Consider the following 7,102-nt stretch of genomic DNA (forward strand, 5'->3'; position numbering starts at 1 on the left):
CTGCTGTGACCAGCAGAATTTAAAGCAGCTGTGTCCTGCCTGCCTTTCCCACAGCAGGCACAAACTTGGGTTTCACTGATTTTCACAGAGTAGCATAATGGTTTTTCAATCATCTCCCACCTTTCTGTTAAGCCTGACTGAAATTTGCCAATAAGCTGCAATGTTAGGGAGGGTAGGTGAGAGAAGGCAAGTGGCTACAAACGTGAAAATTTGATGCTGTTTCCTTTGGAAACCAAGTTGGTTGTTTTATTTTCTTTGTATTTGAGGTTATGAGTCACACTTTCTCAGTTTTCACAGTTCATGTGACTCCATTTCTCACTAGCGATCATGAATAATTTCATCATCCTTACATTTACTTATTAAAAAAAAACCAATTTATTATATATTACCTTTTAATAACAATGTATCTCTATTTTTATCGTCATTAGTTTTTCTTTTATGTCCTCTCCAGGAAGAGCTTGTAGACAGTCCAACACTTGGTGGAGTGATTTAGCAGTACAAGATGGATGAAGAGTAGGTTTGGTAAACGCTAAAACTGTTTTATAACATTTTATAACTGGACTTGATGTTCCAGATCACTATATATTTCAGCTGAGGTTCTGTGTCATTCATTAATAGGCACCATTGGAGAAAAGAACTTTAAAAATCGATTTCGGAAAGCATAACACTCCTGAATCTAAGCTTTACCCTAGTTACCTGATAAAACCTCCTGAAGAACTGTGATAAAATTGATTTGAGCGAATAGTCAGTTAGCAAATCCAGCAAGTCTATGTAAAAGCATGGGATATAAAAGGCATTTGCCTTAATAGTGACTGGGAAGCATCGCAATCTACAATCCACATTGGTAAACCAGACAGGCTGTATATCCGTATTTAATCAATTTGGAGCAGAGCAGCTCAGCAGTCCTTCAAGCTTAAATTATTGTCTGATTCTAAGTGAGAGACTTTGAGCCTTAAACTAGAGTCCTGCAGAAGCACTTTGGAAAGGTTTTTCCAAGTGTGGACAGTGAATTACAGAACTAGAAAATGATGAAATTATGCACCTTTGACCCATTGTTCATTGTATGCGTTGGACTGAAAGTGGTTTGCTTACCAAAGAAATGCAGCTGACCTAATTTTCCACTGCTTTACACTCAATACAAAAGCTACAGTTATGGATAGAGAGCACTAAGCATTCACTTTGCTGATGCAGAAGTATGTTTCTAAGATAGAAGGCTCCTGTTGATAGGTTAGATTTATCTCGGGACAGTGCCTATGTGATGGGAGAAGGACGCAACACATTGCTTTCTGCAGCCCATAATAAGGAGTCTGTCCATCGCACCTGGGTAAACACAGGTCTTTTCTGACCTTTCCTATTATATTAGTTCACATCTTCCCTTAATAAGAAAAGCCTGAGGTTGGCAGTGCAAGAGATGGTTGAGAGCTCAAGAACTTTTATTCAGTCTCCTTGGGCTGAGGCTGAACACTCTCCCCAGAAACTGCTCTCAGCACAGGTCTGTCGTGCAGGGGAGAACCACGAGGAGATGCATGAGGAACAGGTATTGGGCTGGTACACCTTTGGGGTTGCAGGATCTGCTGTGTGCAGAACCACCTTCTTTTATTGGCTTTAAACCTGGCTCCTACATGCTTTGGGTGATGGTCTGTAGCTTTGGCTACATTTAGAAGGATGGTAAACATTCAGTCTCTGTTAACCCAGTCTGTGCCACAAATAATTTTTGCTTTCTTTATGCCATCTAAGTTGTCACTTTTCCAGGCTGAAAATCTCTCACCTCAAACAGAAGGTGTTCCAGACCTTTGATTAACCTTACCACCCTTTTCTAAATATTTTCCAGTTCTCATTTATCCTTTCTCTTATTACAGGACCAGAACTACATGCTCCAATCCAGGTGTGGATGATCCAGAGATTTAGACAGTGGCACAATGTTCCTACCTGATTCGCTCTCTTTTTTTCCCTAATAATTTCTAATATTTTATTTGTCTCCTTCCCCACTACTGAGCTGATCTGTACATGAACTACCTACCATAACACCAAACCCTTACTCCTGAGTGACAGCAGTCAGTTCAGGTACAGCATTTCACCAGTCCTGCAACTAAAACGTAACAAGAAAATCAAAATCCCCACTGACACAGCAACAGCAAACCAGAAAGATTATTTTCTTTCTGGTTTCAAAATGAGACGGAATTTGTCATGTCCATTCCTTGATTTTACCAGAAGATGGTGGCACAGGGCTCCTTTTCCTAGAATCCCCAGAACTTGAGGCTCCATTCTTACAGTTCTACCTGCGGAAAGCAGCGTGGCAGAATCACACCAAAAGCTTAGCTTCTCACAAGGATCTTACTACTCATAACTGGTATACTGAAATGATAACATTTTACTAGCAGAATTTGCCCTACAGACCTTCTTCTTTTGGTGTAAAGGAACTCTTCTTACGCAAACAACTTTTAGAGTGACAAGTTCACCAGACAATAAAAGTTCTAATTTTGGAATGAAGATGTCTACACAGAGAAACCTCTTGGCATTACTATTTAAATTTAAATTGATGCCTTACATTATTTATCTTTCTGTTGAAGACATGGCCTTAAACAAGCCCTAAGAAAATCCCTTATGTAGATATTTTGGAATTATACTTGAGGTTTTTTCCTCCCAAAGCCAGATAGAAAGTATTAGGGCTAAACTTTGCAAAGTGTTATCATTTGTTATTATTTAATAGATTAATATTGTTGGCTATAGTGAAGAAGCAGAAGGCAGATCAGCTAGCTGAATTAATATATTCAATAAAATTAAGTTTATGATATGATTCCATTGCTCATATCCCTTTTCTTAAACAAGTCTTTGACACTGTAAGCTTTTGGGATGTGGAGGATTCTGACAAGTCACTGAGATGCTTTAATGCAACAACTCTCTTCCCTGTTTCAACAGAGGCAAAAGAAGAGGCTGTGTGGTTGCCCTTAGCCTCTGCAGCTCACATTCTGGCAGGTTAGCACAATTCCATTTCCGTCAATGGCTTACATTAACATGCCTCCACGAGACACTTTGGTATTCAGGCTGTACCTACATAGGCTTTCTGTCATGATTGCTGCACCATCTTTCCCACCCTGCCAACCTGGAAGCGGCTAGAAGGGCTGGAGCATATTTGCCTCTATTTGATGCCTCTTCTCAGTCACCCTTGACACAACTGTGAATATGTCAAGACTGTGACACGCTGCACAATGACAGGCATGGGCACGAGGTAGTAATGTCTGGCTGGGGCAACTGGGGCCCAAGATGTCTTAAAATGTCATCCATAAGGTTTGCCAGAGGGATAGAGCTCAGACCTGAAAGAAGATACACGAACAGAAAATAAATTCAAGTTGTACATTCCAGTATCTGCCCCTTGAATATGTGAGACATGGTATGGCTTTTTTGATGGCTAAAGAATCTGCATCTGTTTGAACAGCAAATCTAAATGAGGTCAGAGCATATGCTCTCTTTTGCATTCATTTGCATTTTAGGACCTACTTTTCATTAAATCTTTCACCTCCTCTGTGCACAGATGTTTTCTCTTGCTCTGAGATTCTTTCCTGGCTGCAACCAAAGTTCTTATGACGACTACAACACTTGGTGAATTACCTTATTCTATGTTGTTTTTTCCTTTCAAACATTTCCCTTCAGCAGACCATCTTCCACGTGGTCTGTGTTTCCTACATGAGACATAGTAAACAGTGTAGCAACTTTTCCTTAATAAGATATTTGCACAAGTCAGGCAAAGCCTTCTTCAGACCTTCGCATATGAGCATCATCACATTGATGTTAACAGAAGCTTTCCAACCGCAAAGGATACGTTCTTGTTTAGTAAAGTAATAAATCATAAGTATTTGATTTGCAATCAAATATGAGAGAAATGAAGACTCCTTTGTATAAATCAGGCTAATTCACCTCTAATAAATTAGTCTCCAGGGGTAGGAGTGAACTGAAAAGCTACTTTCATCATAGAAATTCACTTTTACAAGAAGACAGCAAAGTCATTTGCAGCAACATCAGTGCTGAGCTGAGTTTGTGTAACCAGGTTTTGTGGCTTAACCTCAGTCGGCAACTGAGCATCACAGAGCCGCTCGCTCACTCCCCCCCCCAGTGGGATGGGGGAGAGAATTGGAAGAGTACAAGTGAGAAAAACTCGTGGGTTGAGATAAAACCAGTTTAATAATTGAAATAAAATGATAATAATAATAATAATATGATAATAATAATAATACACAAAGCAAGTGATGCACAGTGCAATTGCTCACCGCCCGCCGACTGATGCCCAGCCAGTCCCCGAGCAGTGGCCCCCCCGGCCAGCTTCCCCCAGTTTATGTACTGAGCATGACGTCACATGGTATGGAATGTCCCTTTGGCCAGTTTGGCTGTGCCCCCTCCCAGCTTCTTGTGCACCTCCAGCCTTCTCAGTCGGTAGAGCATGGGAAGCTGAAAAGTCCTTGGCTAGTGTAAGCACTACCCAGCAACAACTAAAACATCGGTGCGTTATCAACTTTGTTCTCATCCTAAATCCAAAACACAGCACTGTACCAGGTGCTAGGAAGGAAATTAACTCTATCCCTGCCGAAACCAGGACACTAGGGTATTAATCATACTCAAGGACGTCGACATGAAATGAATGAATTATATTGTTTTCTTTAAAACTGTTAGTCTGAGGAAAGTACAATTGCCAAGTTATTTAAAAATGGATTCTCTGTTAAACCTGGGACTGGGAACTTACAAAGGATATTTCCACATCCGTCTTTGCTGGCTAACAGTTTACAGGGAATAGATGATATCACCATTGCATACATGTGCTCAGTTTAAATCTAATGAAAGCAGCCCCGTGTGGGTAAGGGCAGAGGTGCACTACCCAACAGGGAATGTTGGAAGGATAGGTATGATTAGGAGGATGTGTCACAGGACTGGGAGAGGCTTAGCCCATGGTGGTCTTCATGCTCTTTTCCCTCCTGAGAATTTGCAGTCATCCTAGCTCCCACTGCAGTGAATATTTAGAGTTTTCATTTAAATATTTGCATTTAAAAATGCTTGTATTGCTCTTGCACTTTTTTCTGCTGGGAAACTCTAGTGCCTCTGTGCTTTGGAGACAAGACTTGAATGCTGGATTAGGGAATAACACTGCTATGAACTTTTTTTGGTTTTTTTAATACCTCCAAAAGTTAGAGTCATGTCAAAGACAAGCTGGGTTGTGAGGCACTGAGACTGCCTTGTAGCTGCCATACAGGTAGTCGTGGTTCTCAGAATCCACAGTCAAAAATCACCCTGCCCAGGAACTATCATAATCAACTGGTTTTTAAGAGCTTAATGATTCTCTGCTTGAAATGAGTGTGAGTACAGGGGGAAAGCCTGCTGCTTTTGTTGTGCTGAATCTACTGAAAAAATTAAAATAGGGTTGGCTTACATCTGGGTGATTTCCCATTTCCTTGAAATAGTAGCAGCGATCAAGGGCTGACACAGATGACATAGCTGTGGGGAGAGGGCTGGTGTGCTCATTCAAGGGCGAGTTCTCCAGATACCAGTGTTGGGGCTCAAATCGTGTAGCTGGGAATGAGAGAGGAAAGTCCAAAGTACTGGTAGCATCTGAACAGCAGGGCTTATGTGAGCACCTGGTGTTTCTGTGATTATCTGATTGCTTTGTGCCTTTTAGCATTGAGTCAGCTCCTTTCCTTATTGATGAAAAGTAAAATGCATTGAACACATACAGCATTAGCCCTGAAATCCCACTGCTTCGTGGTTTGTGACAACATTCTACATGGACTCCATCATGGGGCAAATCAAACAGAGCTTTACTGACAGAAGCTATCCCATCAGCAAACAGAGTCTCAGTGGACCACAAACAAGGTCACTTACTGTCTCCCACATGGCTCAGAGGCTGCCAAGAGAAGTCTGGCACTCAGATCTGCTGGGGCACAGCTAGGCTGCCCTTCAGGGACCCATCCCAGTGGATCCATCTTCCCTTGCAGGGATTCTCAGCTGAGATACACTGTCTTTAGGTAAGTCCGTTTCCTCAGAGCTTCCTGTAAGTATATCAGGTCAAGGCTAACAGACCCACAGCAGGTCATTTATCTTGGATGGTTATGACAGGGTGTCACATACTCCACTGTAAGCTATATTGTCCCCTTCTGCTGACTGTTGCTGCAGGAAGTCAAGTGGACAACACTTCACAGCATATAAAGAAGCTCTAGTTCTTCAGGGTTTAGTTTGGATCCAGCTGTCCTGTCGACTGAGAGAATGAATGTGTGGGATTAACCTGTCCTAATCAGATCTGGATTTGTTGTAGTGGAAGATTGAAGGGTGTTAATAAAACCACCTACAGATGAATGAAAGACACCATAAAATACATGTGTTTACCACAGACAAAATGAATACACAGCACATAAAGGAGATTTTTAGCTTATGTCTATCAGAATTCTTCCTTTTCTTCTCTACCATTAATACAACTAGATAGCATGAAGAGGAACATTCCCTATCACACACTAAGACAGATAAAAGCAACACAGACAAATGATGAAAGGCAGACCAACACAATTTTCCTCGAATTAGGACAAAATGCCCCCTGTCTCCACAAAAGCTTTGCAGAATTGTCCAATTCTTAAAGAACATCATCAGGACTATGCTGAGAGTAGCATCAGCCGGGTATATTTAGCCCCCTGCTCTATGGATCTCCATACTGTGAACTATAGGCATTTTTGTGCCTTCCATGTAGGCACAAGACTATTTTCTTTCCCTGTCCTCTCCACATTCTCCCCTTTCAGAGAGATTTGGGATGATCCCTCTTCCCACTCCAGGTCCCTGCCACAGCTCAGGCCAACCTCCTGGTCTGGAGCATGAAGTTCCTCAATTGGAGGACAACTGTGGTAATGCCCCACATCCTGATAGATACTTGCCAAACCCAACCAGCGTTCAAAGGTACCCTGTTTGATACGTTTGCCAGGAGCAATCACTCCTCACACTCTAGTGTGAAAACTCCTAGTGCAGTTGTCCTCCTGCAGTTCATTGCCTCCACTCTCAAAAGCAAAGGCCTGTGAAGTAGATGGGGCAGGAAGTTGCTCCCTGTGTTACTTCCCAAAGCCTCTACTCTGCCCTA

The sequence above is a fragment of the Pygoscelis adeliae genome, unplaced genomic scaffold (assembly GCF_000699105.1).
Source record: "Pygoscelis adeliae isolate BGI_AS28 unplaced genomic scaffold, ASM69910v1 Scaffold429, whole genome shotgun sequence".
Lineage (NCBI taxonomy): Eukaryota > Metazoa > Chordata > Aves > Sphenisciformes > Spheniscidae > Pygoscelis > Pygoscelis adeliae.